The following is a 14,171-nucleotide window of genomic DNA, read 5'->3' on the forward strand; positions in this document are numbered from 1 at the left end:
GCAGAGATGAGATATTGTCGCCTTTAGCCAGAGATGAGATATTGTCGCCTTTAGCAAGAGATGAGATATTGTCGCCTTTAGCCAGAGATGAGATATTGACACCTTTAGCCAGAGATGAGATATTGTCGCCTTTAGCCAGAGTTGAGATACTGTCGCATTTAGCCAGAGATGAGGTATTGTTGACATTAGCCAGAGATGAGATATTGTCGCCTTTAGCCAGAAATGAGATATTGTCCCCTTTATCCAGAGATGAGGCATTGTCTACTTTAGGCAGAGATGAAATATTGTCGCCTTTAGGCAGAGATGACATATTGTCGCCTTTAGCCAGAGATGAGATATTGTCCCCTATAGCCAGAGAAATTGTCGCATTTGGCTAGAGATGAGATATTGTCACCTTTATCCAGAGATGAGATATTGTCGCCTTTAGCCAGAGATATTGTCTACTTTAGGAAGAGATGAGATATTGTCGCCTTTAGGCAGAGATGAGATATTGTCGCGTTTAGCCAGAGATAGATCATGTCGCCTTTAGCCAGAGATGAGATATTGCCGCCTTTAGCCAGAGATATTGCCTCATTTCACCTGAGATGAGATATTGTCGACTTTAGCCAGAGATGAGATACTGTCGCCTTTAGCCAGAGATGAGATATTTTCGCCTTTAGCCAGAGATGAGATATTGTCGCCTTTAACCACAGATGAGATATTTTCGCCTTTAGCCAGAGATGAGATATTGTCGCCTTTAACCACAGATGAGATATTGTCGCCTTTAGCCAGAGATGAGATATTGTCGCCTTTAGCCAGAGATGAGATATTGTCGCCTTTAGGCAGAGGTTAGATATTGTCGCCTTTAGCCAGAGATGAGGTATTGTCGCCTTTAGCCAGAGATGATATTGTCGCCTTTAGGCAGAGATGAGATATTGTCGCCTTTAGCCAGAGATATTGTCGCCTTTATCCAGAGATATTGTCACCTTTAGCCAGAGATGAGATATTGTCGCCTTTTGCCAGAGATGAGATATTGTCGCCAGAGATGAGGTAATGTTGCCTTTAGCCAGAGATGAGATACTGTCGCCTTTAGCCAGAGATGAGATATTGTCGCCTTTAGCCAGAGATGAGATATTGTCGCCTTTAGCCAGAGATGAGGTATTGCCGCCTTTAGCCAGAGATGAGATAATGTCGCCTTTAGCCAGAGATTAGATATTGTCGCCTTTAGCCAGTGTTGAAATACTGTCGCCTTTAGCCAGAGATGAGGTATTGTCGCCTTTAGCCAGAGATGAGATATTGTCGCCTTTAGGCAGAGATGAGATATTGTCCCCTTTAGCCAGAGATGAGATACTGTCACCTTAAGCCAGACATGAGATGTTGTCGCCTTTACCAAAGATGAGATACTGTTGCCTTTAGCCAGAGGTGAGTTATTGTCTACGTTAGGCAGAGATGAGGTATTGTCGCCTTTAGCCAGAGATGAGATATTGTCGCCTATAGCCAGAGATGATATACTGTCGCCTTTAGCCAGAGATGAGATATTGTCGCCTTTAGCCAGAGATGAGGTATTGTCGCCTTTAGCCAGAGATGATATTGTCGCCTTTAGCCAGAGGTGAGATATTGCCTCATTTCGCAAGAGATGAGATATTGTCGACTTTAGCCAGAGATATTGTCGCCTTTAGCCAGTGATGAGATATTGTCGCGTTTATCCAGTAATGAGGTATTGTTGCCTTTAGCCAGAGATGAGATATTGTCGCCTTTAGCCAGAGATGAGATATTGTCGCCTATAGCCAGAGATGAGATATTGTCGCCTTTAGGCAGAGATGAGATATTGTCGCCTTTAGCCAGAGATGAGATATTGTCGCCTTTAGGTAGAGATGAGATATTGTCGCCTTTAGCCAGAGATGAGATATTGTCGCCTTTAGCCATAGATATTGCCTCATTTCGCATGAGATCAGATATTGTCGCCTTTAGCCAGAGATGAGATACTGCCGCCTTTAGCCATTGATGAGATATTGCCTCATTTCTCCTGAGATGAGATATTGTCGCCTTTAGCCAGAGATGAGATATTGTCGTCTTTAGCCAGAGATATTCTCACCATTAGCCAGAGATAGTGTCGCTTTTAGGCAGAGATGAAATACTGTCGCCTTTAGCCAGAGATGAGATATTGTCGCCTTTGGCCAGATATGAGATATTGTCGCCTTCAGCCAGAGATGAGATATTTTCGCCTTTAGCAAGAGATGACATATTGTCGCCTTTAGCCAGATATATTTTTGCCTTTAGCCAGAGATATTGTTTCCTTTAGCCAGAGATATTGCCGCCTTTAGCCAGAGTTATTGTCGCCTTTAGCCAGAGATGAGATATTGTCACATTTAGCCAGAGATGAGATATTGTCGCCTTTAGACAGAGATGATACATTGTCGACTTTAGCCAGAGATGTGGTATTGTCGCCTTTAGCCAGAGATGAGATATTGTCGCCATTAGCCAGAGATGAGTCATTGTCGCCTTTAGCCAGAGATGTGGTATTGTCGCCTTTAGCCAGAGATGAGATATTGTCGCCTTTATCCAGAGATGAGCTATTGTCGCCTTTAGCCCGAGATGAGATATTGTCGCCGTTAACCAGAGATGAGATATTGTCGCCTTTAGCCAGAGAAATTGTCGCCTTTAGCTAGAGATGAGATATTGTCGCCTTTAGCCAGAGATGAGATATTGTCGCCTTTAGCCAGAGATATTGTCTACCTTAGGCTGAGATATTGTCGCCTTTAGGCAGAGATGAGATATTGTCGCCTTTAGCCAGAGATAGATCATGTCGCCTTTAGCCAGAGATGAGATATTGTCGCCTTTAGCCAGAGATCTTGTCGCTTTTAGCAAGAGATGAGATATTGTCGCCTTTAGCCAGAGATGAGATATTGTCGCCTTTAGCCAGAGATATTGTCGCTATTAGCCAGAGATGAGGTATTGACTACTTTAGGAAGAGATGAGGTATTGTCGCCTTTAGGCAGAGATGAGATTTTGTCGCCTTTAGCCAGAGTGAGATATTTTCGCCTTTAGCCAGAGATGAGATATTGTCGCCTTTAACCAGAGATGAGATATTGTCGCCTTTAGGCAGAGATGAGATATTGTCGCGTTTAGCCAGAGATGAGATATTGTCGCCTTTAGGCAGAGATGAGAAATTGTCGCCTTTAGCCAGAGATGAGATATTGTCGCATTTAACCTGAGATGAGATATTGTCGCCTTTAGCCAGAGATGAGATATTGTCGCTATTAACCAGTGATGAGATATTGTCACCTTTAGCCAGAGATATTGTCTCCTTTAACCAGAGATTTTGCCTCATTTAGCCAGAGATGAGGTATTGTCGCCTTTAGCCAGAGATGAGATATTGTCGCCTTTAGCCAGAGATATTGTCGCCTTTAGCCAGAGATATTGTTGCTTTTAGCCAGAGATTCTGCCGCCTTTAGCCAGAGATATTGTTGCCTTTAGCCAGAGATGAGATATTGTCGCCTTTAGCCAGAGATGAGATATTGTCGCCTTTACCCAGAGATGAGATATTGTCGCCTTTAGGCAGAGATGAGATATTGTCGCCTTTAGGCAGAGATGAGATATTGTCGCCTATAGCCAGAGACGAGATATTGTCGCCTTTAGCCAGAGATGAGATATTGTCGCCTTTAGCCAGAGATGAGGTATTGTCGCCTTTAGCCAGAGATGATATTGTCGCCTTTAGCCAGAGATGAGATATTGTCGCCTTTATCCAGAAATATTGTCGCCTTTATCCAGAGATATTGTTGCCTTTAGCAAGAGATATTGTCGCCTTTAGTCAGAGCTATTGTCGCCTTTAGCCAGAGATTGGATATTGTCGCCTTTAGCCAGAGATGAGATATTGTCGCGTTTAGCCAGTAATGAGGTATTGTCGCCTTTAAACAGAGATGAGATATTGTCGCCTTTAGCCAGAGATGAGATACTGTCGCCTTTAGGCAGAGATGTGATATTGTCGCCTTTAGGCAGAGTTGAGATATTGTCGCCTATACCAAGAGATGAGATACTGTTGCCTTTAGCCAGAGATGAGATATTGTCGCCTTTAGCCAGAGATGAGGTATTGTCGCATTTAGGCAGAGATGAGATATTGTTGCCTTTAGCCTGAGTTGAGACATTGTCGCCTTTAGCCAGAGTTGAGATACTGTCGCCTTTAGCCAGAGATGAGATATTGTCGCCTTTAGCCAGAGATGAGATATTGTCGCCTTTAACCTGAAATGAGATATTGTCGCCTTTATCCTGAGATCAGATATTGTCGCCTTTAGCCAGAGATGAGGTATTGTCGCCTTTAGCCAGAGATAGATCATGTCGCCTTTAGCCAGAGATGAGATATTGTCGCATTTAGCCAGAGATATTTTCGCCTTTAGCAAGAGATGAGATATTGTCGCCTTTAGGCAGAGATGAGATATTGTCGCCTTTAGCCAAAGATATTGTCGCTATTAGCCAGAGATGAGGTATTGTCTACTTTAGGCAGAGATGAGGTATTGTCGCCTTTAGGCTGAGATGAGATATTGTCGCCTTTAGCCAGAGATGAGATATTGTCGAATTTAGCCAGAGATATTGTCGCCTTTAGCCAGAGATAGTGTCGCCTTTAGGTAGAGATGAGATATTGTCGCCTTTAGCCAGAGATGAGATATTGTCGCTTTTAGGTAGAGATGAGATATTGTCGCCTTTAGGCAGAGATATTGTCGCCTTTAGCCTGAGGTAGTGTCGCCTTTAGGCAGAGATGAGATATTGTCGCCTTTAGACAGAGATGAGATATTGTCGCCTGTAGCCAGAGATGAGATACTGTTGCCTTTAGCAAGGGATGAGATATTGTCGCCTTTAGCCAGAGATGAGGTATTGTCTACTTTAGGCAGAGATGAGCTATTGCCGAATTTAGCCAGAGATATTGTCGCCTTTAGCCAGAGATATTGTCGCCTTACCCAGAGATATTGTCTCCTTTAGCCAGAGATATTGCCGCCTTTAGCCAGAGATGAGATATTGTCGCCTGTAGCCAGAGATGAGATATTGTTGCTTTTAGCCAGAGATGAGATAATGTCAGCTTTAGCCAGAGATATTGTCGCCTTTAACCAGAGATGAGATATTGTCGCCTTTAACCAGAGATGAGATATTGTCGCCTTTAGGCAGAGATGAGATATTGTCGCCTTTAGCCAGAGATGAGATATTGTCGCCTTTAGCCAGAGATGAGATATTGTCGCCTTTAGCCAGAGATGAGGTATTGTCGCCTTTACCAGAGATGAGATATTGTCGCCTTTAGCCAGAGATGAGATACTGTCGCCTTTAGCCAGAGATGAGATATAGTTGCCTTTATCCAGAGATGAGATATTGTCACATTTAGACAGAGATGAGATATTGTCGCCTTTAGCCAGAGGTGAGATATTGCCTCATTTCGCAAGAGATGAGATATTGTCGCCTTTAGCCAGAGATATTTTCGCCTTTAGCCAGAGATGAGATATTGTCGCCTTTAGCCAGAGATGAGATATTGCCGCCTTTAGGCATAGATGAGCTATTGTCGCCTTTAGCCAGAGATGAGATATTGTCGCCTTTAGCCAGAGATGAGATATTGTCGCCTTTAGCCAGAGATATTTTCTACTTTCGGCAGAGATGAGATATTGTCGCCTTTGGCCAGAGATGAGATATTGTCGCCTTTAGCCAGAGATGAGATATTGTAGCCTTTACCCAGAGATGAGATATTGTCGCCTTTACCCAGAGATGAGATATTGTCTCCTTTAACCAGAGATGAGATATTGTCGCCTTTAGCCATAGATGAGATATTGTCACCTTTAGACAGAGATGAGATATTGTCGCCTTTAGTCAGAGTTGAGATACTGTCGACTTAAGCCAGAGATGAGATACTGTCGCCTTTAGGCAGAGATGAGATACTGTTGCCTTTAGCCAGGGATGAGATATTGTCGCCTTTAGCCAGAGTTGAGATACTGTCGCCTTAAGCCAGAGATGAGATATTGTCGCCTTTAGCCAGAGATGAGATATTGTCGCCTTTAACCTGAAATGAGATATTGTCGCCTTTAGCCACAGATGAGATATTGTCGCCTTTAGCCAGAGATGAGGTATTGTTGCCTTTAGCCAGAGCTGAGATATTGTCGCCTTTAGGCAGAGATGAGTTATTGTCGCCTTTAGCCAGAGATGAGATATTGTCGCCTTTAGCCAGAGATGAGATATTGTCGCCTTTAGCCAGAGATGAGATACTGTCGCCTTCAGCCAGAGATGATATATTGTCGCCTTTAGGTAGAGATGAGATATTGTCGCCTTTAGCCAGAGATGAGATATTGCCTCATTTCGCCTGAGATGAGATATTGTTGCCTTTAGCCAGAGATGAGATATTGTCGCCTTTAGCCAGAGATGAGATATTGTCGCCTTTAGCCAGAGATATTGTCGCCTTTAGCCAGAGATAGTGTCGCCTTTAGGCAGAGATGAGATATTGTCGCCTTTAGCCAGAGATGAGATATTGTCGCCTTTGGCCAGATATGAGATATTGTCGCCTTTAGCCAGAGATGAGATATTGTCGCTTTTAGCCAGAGATACTGTCGCCTTTATCCAGAGATAGTGTCGCCTTTAGGCAGAGATGAGATATTGTCGCCTTTAGCCAGAGATGAGATATTGTCGCCTTTGGCCAGATATGAGATATTGTCGCCTTTAGCCAGAGATGAGATATTTTCGCTTTTAGCCAGAGATGAGATATTGTCGCCTTTAGCCAGATATATTTTCGCCTTTAGCCAGAGATATTGTTGCCTTTAGCCTGAGATGAGATATTATCACATTTAGCCAGAGATGAGATATTGTCGCCTTTAGCCAGAGATGAGTCATTCTCGCCTTTAGCCAGAGATGTGGTATTGTCGCCTTTGGCCAGATATGAGATATTGTCGCCTTTAGCCAGAGATGAGATATTTTCGCTTTTAGCCAGAGATGAGATATTGTCGCCTTTAGCCAGATATATTTTCGCCTTTAGCCAGAGATATTGTTGCCTTTAGCCTGAGATGAGATATTATCACATTTAGCCAGAGATGAGATATTGTCGCCTTTAGCCAGAGATGAGTCATTCTCGCCTTTAGCCAGAGATGTGGTATTGTCGCCTTTTGCCAGAGATGAGATATTGTCGATTTTTGCCAGAGATGAGATATTGTCGCCTTTAGCCAGAGATGAGACATTGTCGCCTTTAGCCAGAGATGTGATATTGTCGCCTTTAGGCAGAGATGAGATATTGTCGCCTATACCAAGAGATGAGATACTGTTGCCTTTAGCCAGAGATGAGATATTGTCGCCTTTAGCCAGAGATGAGGTATTGTCGCATTTAGGCAGAGATGAGATATTGTCGCCTTTAGCCAGAGCTATTGTCGCCTTTAGCCAGAGATATTGTCGCCTTTAGCCAGAGATATTGCCGCCTTTAGCCAGAGATGAGATATTGTCGCCTTTAGCCAGAGATGAGATATTGTCGCCTTTAGCCAGAGATGAGGTATTGTCGCCTTTAGCCAGAGATGATATTTTCGCCTTTAGACAGAGATGAGATATTGTCGCCTTTATCCAGAAATATTGTCGCCTTTATCCAGAGATATTGTTGCCTTTAGCAAGAGATATTGTCGCCTTTAGTCAGAGCTATTGTCGCCTTTAGCCAGAGATTGGATATTGTCGCCTTTAGCCAGAGATGAGATATTGTCGCGTTTAGCCAGTAATGAGGTATTGTCGCCTTTAAACAGAGATGAGATATTGTCGCCTTTAGCCAGAGATGAGATACTGTCGCCTTTAGGCAGAGATGTGATATTGTCGCCTTTAGGCAGAGATGAGATATTGTCGCCTATACCAAGAGATGAGATACTGTTGCCTTTAGCCAGAGATGAGATATTGTCGCCTTTAGCCAGAGATGAGGTATTGTCGCATTTAGGCAGAGATGAGATATTGTTGCCTTTAGCCTGAGTTGAGACATTGTCGCCTTTAGCCAGAGTTGAGATACTGTCGCCTTTAGCCAGAGATGAGATATTGTCGCCTTTAGCCAGAGATGAGATATTGTCGCCTTTAACCTGAAATGAGATATTGTCGCCTTTATCCTGAGATCAGATATTGTCGCCTTTAGCCAGAGATGAGGTATTGTCGCCTTTAGCCAGAGATAGATCATGTCGCCTTTAGCCAGAGATGAGATATTGTCGCATTTAGCCAGAGATATTGTCGCCTTTAGCAAGAGATGAGATATTGTCGCCTTTTGGCAGAGATGAAATATTGTCGCCTTTAGCCAGAGATATTGTCGCTATTAGCCAGAGATGAGGTATTGTCTACTTTAGGCAGAGATGAGCTATTGTCGCCTTTAGGCAGAGATGAGATATTGTCGCCTTTAGCCAGAGATGAGATATTGTCGCCTTTAGCCAGAGATGAGATATTGTCGAATTTAGCCAGAGATATTGTCGCCTTTAGCCAGAGATAGTGTCGCCTTTAGGTAGAGATGAGATATTGTCGCCTTTAGCCAGAGATGAGATATTGTCGCTTTTAGGTAGAGATGAGATATTGTCGCCTTTAGGCAGAGATATTGTCGCCTTTAGCCAGAGGTAGTGTCGCCTTTAGGCAGAGATGAGATATTGTCGCCTTTAGACAGAGATGAGATATTGTCGCCTGTAGCCAGAGATGAGATACTGTTGCCTTTAGCAAGGGATGAGATATTGTCGCCTTTAGCCAGAGATGAGGTATTGTCTACTTTAGGCAGAGATGAGCTATTGCCGAATTTAGCCAGAGATATTGTCGCCTTTAGCCAGAGATATTGTCGCCTTACCCAGAGATATTGTCTCCTTTAGCCAGAGATATTGCCGCCTTTAGCCAGAGATGAGATATTGTCGCCTGTAGCCAGAGATGAGATATTGTTGCTTTTAGCCAGAGATGAGATAATGTCACCTTTAGCCAGAGATATTGTCGCCTTTAGCCAGAGATGAGATATTGTCGCCTTTAACCAGAGATGAGATATTGTCGCCTTTAGGCAGAGATGAGATATTGTCGCCTTTAGCCAGAGATGAGATATTGTCGCCTTTAGCCAGAGATGAGATATTGTCGCCTTTAGCCAGAGATGAGGTATTGTCGCCTTTACCAGAGATGAGATATTGTCGCCTTTAGCCAGAGATGAGATAACCTCGCCTTTAGCCAGAGATGAGATATAGTTGCCTTTATCCAGAGATGAGATATTGTCACATTTAGACAGAGATGAGATATTGTCGCCTTTAGCCAGAGGTGAGATATTGCCTCATTTCGCAAGAGATGAGATATTGTCGCCTTTAGCCAGAGATATTTTCGCCTTTAGCCAGAGATGAGATACTGTCGCCTTTAGCCAGAGATGAGATATTGCCGCCTTTAGGCATAGATGAGCTATTGTCGCCTTTAGGCAGAGATGAGATATTGTCGCCTTTAGCCAGAGATGAGATATTGTCGCCTTTAGCAAGAGATATTTTCTACTTTCGGCAGAGATGAGATATTGTCGCCTTTGGCCAGAGATGAGATATTGTCGCCTTTAGCCAGAGATGAGATATTGTTGCCTTTACCCAGAGATGAGATATTGTCGCCTTTACCCAGAGATGAGATATTGTCTCCTTTAACCAGAGATGAGATATTGTCGCCTTTAGCCATAGATGAGATATTGTCACCTTTAGACAGAGATGAGATATTGTCGCCTTTAGTCAGAGTTGAGATACTGTCGACTTAAGCCAGAGATGAGATACTGTCGCCTTTAGGCAGAGATGAGATACTGTTGCCTTTAGCCAGGGATGAGATATTGTCGCCTTTAGCCAGAGTTGAGATACTGTCACCTTAAGCCAGAGATGAGATATTGTCGCCTTTATCCAGAGATGAGATATTGTCGCCTTTAACCTGAAATGAGATATTGTCGCCTTTAGCCACAGATGAGATATTGTCGCCTTTAGCCAGAGATGAGGTATTGTTGCCTTTAGCCAGAGCTGAGATATTGTCGCCTTTAGGCAGAGATGAGTTATTGTCGCCTTTAGCCAGAGATGAGATATTGTCGCCTTTAGCCAGAGATGAGATATTGTCGCCTTTAGCCAGAGATGAGATATTGTCGCCTTTAGCCAGAGATGAGATATTGTCGCTTTTAGGTAGAGATGAGATATTGTCGCCTTTAGGCAGAGATATTGTCGCCTTTAGCCAGAGGTAGTGTCGCCTTTAGGCAGAGATGAGATATTGTCGCCTTTAGACAGAGATGAGATATTGTCGCCTGTAGCCAGAGATGAGATACTATTGCCTTTAGCAAGGGATGAGATATTGTCGCCTTTAGCCAGAGATGAGGTATTGTCTACTTTAGGCAGAGATGAGCTATTGCCGAATTTAGCCAGAGATATTGTCGCCTTTAGCCAGAGATATTGTCGCCTTACCCAGAGATATTGTCTCCTTTAGCCAGAGATATTGCCGCCTTTAGCCAGAGATGAGATATTGTCGCCTGTAGCCAGAGATGAGATATTGTTGCTTTTAGCCAGAGATGAGATAATGTCACCTTTAGCCAGAGATATTGTCGCCTTTAGCCAGAGATGAGATATTGTCGCCTTTAACCAGAGATGAGATATTGTCGCCTTTAGGCAGAGATGAGATATTGTCGCCTTTAGCCAGAGATGAGATATTGTCGCCTTTAGCCAGAGATGAGATATTGTCGCCTTTAGCCAGAGATGAGGTATTGTCGCCTTTACCAGAGATGAGATATTGTCGCCTTTAGCCAGAGATGAGATACTGTCGCCTTTAGCCAGAGATGAGATATAGTTGCCTTTATCCAGAGATGAGATATTGTCACATTTAGACAGAGATGAGATATTGTCGCCTTTAGCCAGAGGTGAGATATTGCCTCATTTCGCAAGAGATGAGATATTGTCGCCTTTAGCCAGAGATATTTTCGCCTTTAGCCAGAGATGAGATACTGTCGCCTTTAGCCAGAGATGAGATATTGCCGCCTTTAGGCATAGATGAGCTATTGTCGCCTTTAGGCAGAGATGAGATATTGTCGCCTTTAGCCAGAGATGAGATATTGTCGCCTTTAGCAAGAGATATTTTCTACTTTCGGCAGAGATGAGATATTGTCGCCTTTGGCCAGAGATGAGATATTGTCGCCTTTAGCCAGAGATGAGATATTGTTGCCTTTACCCAGAGATGAGATATTGTCGCCTTTACCCAGAGATGAGATATTGTCTCCTTTAACCAGAGATGAGATATTGTCGCCTTTAGCCATAGATGAGATATTGTCACCTTTAGACAGAGATGAGATATTGTCGCCTTTAGTCAGAGTTGAGATACTGTCGACTTAAGCCAGAGATGAGATACTGTCGCCTTTAGGCAGAGATGAGATACTGTTGCCTTTAGCCAGGGATGAGATATTGTCGCCTTTAGCCAGAGTTGAGATACTGTCGCCTTAAGCCAGAGATGAGATATTGTCGCCTTTAGCCAGAGATGAGATATTGTCGCCTTTAACCTGAAATGAGATATTGTCGCCTTTAGCCACAGATGAGATATTGTCGCCTTTAGCCAGAGATGAGGTATTGTTGCCTTTAGCCAGAGCTGAGATATTGTCGCCTTTAGGCAGAGATGAGTTATTGTCGCCTTTAGCCAGAGATGAGATATTGTCGCCTTTAGCCAGAGATGAGATATTGTCGCCTTTAGCCAGAGATGAGATACTGTCGCCTTCAGCCAGAGATGATATATTGTCGCCTTTAGGTAGAGATGAGATATTGTCGCCTTTAGCCAGAGATGAGATATTGCCTCATTTCGCCTGAGATGAGATATTGTTGCCTTTAGCCAGAGATGAGATATTGTCGCCTTTAGCCAGAGATGAGATATTGTCGCCTTTAGCCAGAGATATTGTCGCCTTTAGCCAGAGATAGTGTCGCCTTTAGGCAGAGATGAGATATTGTCGCCTTTAGCCAGAGATGAGATATTGTCGCCTTTGGCCAGATATGAGATATTGTCGCCTTTAGCCAGAGATGAGATATTGTCGCCTTTAGCCAGAGATACTGTCGCCTTTAGCAAGAGATAGTGTCGCCTTTAGGCAGAGATGAGATATTGTCGCCTTTAGCCAGAGATGAGATATTGTCGCCTTTGGCCAGATATGAGATATTGTCGCCTTTAGCCAGAGATGAGATATTTTCGCCTTTAGCCAGAGATGAGATATTGTCGCCTTTAGCCAGATATATTATCGCCTTTAGCCAGAGATATTGTTGCCTTTAGCCAGAGATGAGATATTGTCACATTTAGCCAGAGATGAGATATTGTCGCCTTTAGCCAGAGATGAGTCATTCTCGCCTTTAGCCAGAGATGTGGTATTGTCGCCTTTTGCCAGAGATGAGATATTGTCGCATTTAGCCAGAGATGAGATATTGTCGCCTTTAGCCAGAGATATTGCCGCCTTTAGCCAGAGATGAGATATTGTCGCCTTTAGCCAGAGATGAGATATTGTCGCCTTTAGCCAGAGATGAGGTATTGTCGCCTTTAGCCAGAGATGATATTTTCGCCTTTAGACAGAGATGAGATATTGTCGCCTTTATCCAGAAATATTGTCGCCTTTATCCAGAGATATTGTTGCCTTTAGCAAGAGATATTGTCGCCTTTAGTCAGAGCTATTGTCGCCTTTAGCCAGAGATTGGATATTGTCGCCTTTAGCCAGAGATGAGATATTGTCGCGTTTAGCCAGTAATGAGGTATTGTCGCCTTTAAACAGAGATGAGATATTGTCGCCTTTAGCCAGAGATGAGATACTGTCGCCTTTAGGCAGAGATGTGATATTGTCGCCTTTAGGCAGAGATGAGATATTGTCGCCTATACCAAGAGATGAGATACTGTTGCCTTTAGCCAGAGATGAGATATTGTCGCATTTAGCCAGAGATGAGGTATTGTCGCATTTAGGCAGAGATGAGATATTGTTGCCTTTAGCCTGAGTTGAGACATTGTCGCCTTTAGCCAGAGTTGAGATACTGTCGCCTTTAGCCAGAGATGAGATATTGTCGCCTTTAGCCAGAGATGAGATATTGTCGCCTTTAACCTGAAATGAGATATTGTCGCCTTTATCCTGAGATCAGATATTGTCGCTTTTAGCCAGAGATGAGGTATTGTCGCCTTTAGCCAGAGATAGATCATGTCGCCTTTAGCCAGAGATGAGATATTGTCGCATTTAGCCAGAGATATTGTCGCCTTTAGCAAGAGATGAGATATTGTCGCCTTTAGGCAGAGATGAAATATTGTCGCCTTTAGCCAAAGATATTGTCGCTATTAGCCAGAGATGAGGTATTGTCTACTTTAGGCAGAGATGAGCTATTGTCGCCTTTAGGCAGAGATGAGATATTGTCGCCTTTAGCCAGAGATGAGATATTGTCGCCTTTAGCCAGAGATGAGATATTGTCGAATTTAGCCAGAGATATTGTCGCCTTTAGCCAGAGATAGTGTCGCCTTTAGGTAGAGATGAGATATTGTCGCCTTTAGCCAGAGATGAGATATTGTCGCCTTTAGCCAGAGATGAGATATTGTCGCCTTTAGCCAGAGATATTGTCGCCTTTAGCCAGAGGTAGTGTCGCCTTTAGGCAGAGATGAGATATTGTCGCCTTTAGACAGAGATGAGGTATTGTCGCCTGTAGCCAGAGATGAGATACTGTTGCCTTTAGCAAGGGATGAGATATTGTCGCCTTTAGCCAGAGATGAGGTATTGTCTACTTTAGGCAGAGATGAGCTATTGCCGAATTTAGCCAGAGATATTGTCGCCTTTAGCCAGAGATATTGTCGCCTTACCCAGAGATATTGTCTCCTTTAGCCAGAGATATTGCCGCCTTTAGCCAGAGATGAGATATTGTCGCCTGTAGCCAGAGATGAGATATTGTTGCTTTTAGCCAGAGATGAGATAATGTCACCTTTAGCCAGAGATATTGTCGCCTTTAGCCAGAGATGAGATATTGTCGCCTTTAACCAGAGATGAGATATTGTCGCCTTTAGGCAGAGATGAGATATTGTCGCCTTTAGCCAGAGATGAGATATTGTCGCCTTTAGCCAGAGATGAGATATTGTCGCCTTTAGCCAGAGATGAGGTATTGTCGCCTTTACCAGAGATGAGATATTGTCGCCTTTAGCCAGAGATGAGATACTGTCGCCTTTAGCCAGAGATGAGATATAGTTGCCTTTATCCAGAGATGAGATAT

The sequence above is a fragment of the Coturnix japonica genome, unplaced genomic scaffold (assembly GCF_054131305.1).
Source record: "Coturnix japonica strain WE unplaced genomic scaffold, WE-NBRP24 Scf053, whole genome shotgun sequence".
Taxonomy (NCBI): Eukaryota; Metazoa; Chordata; class Aves; order Galliformes; family Phasianidae; genus Coturnix; species Coturnix japonica.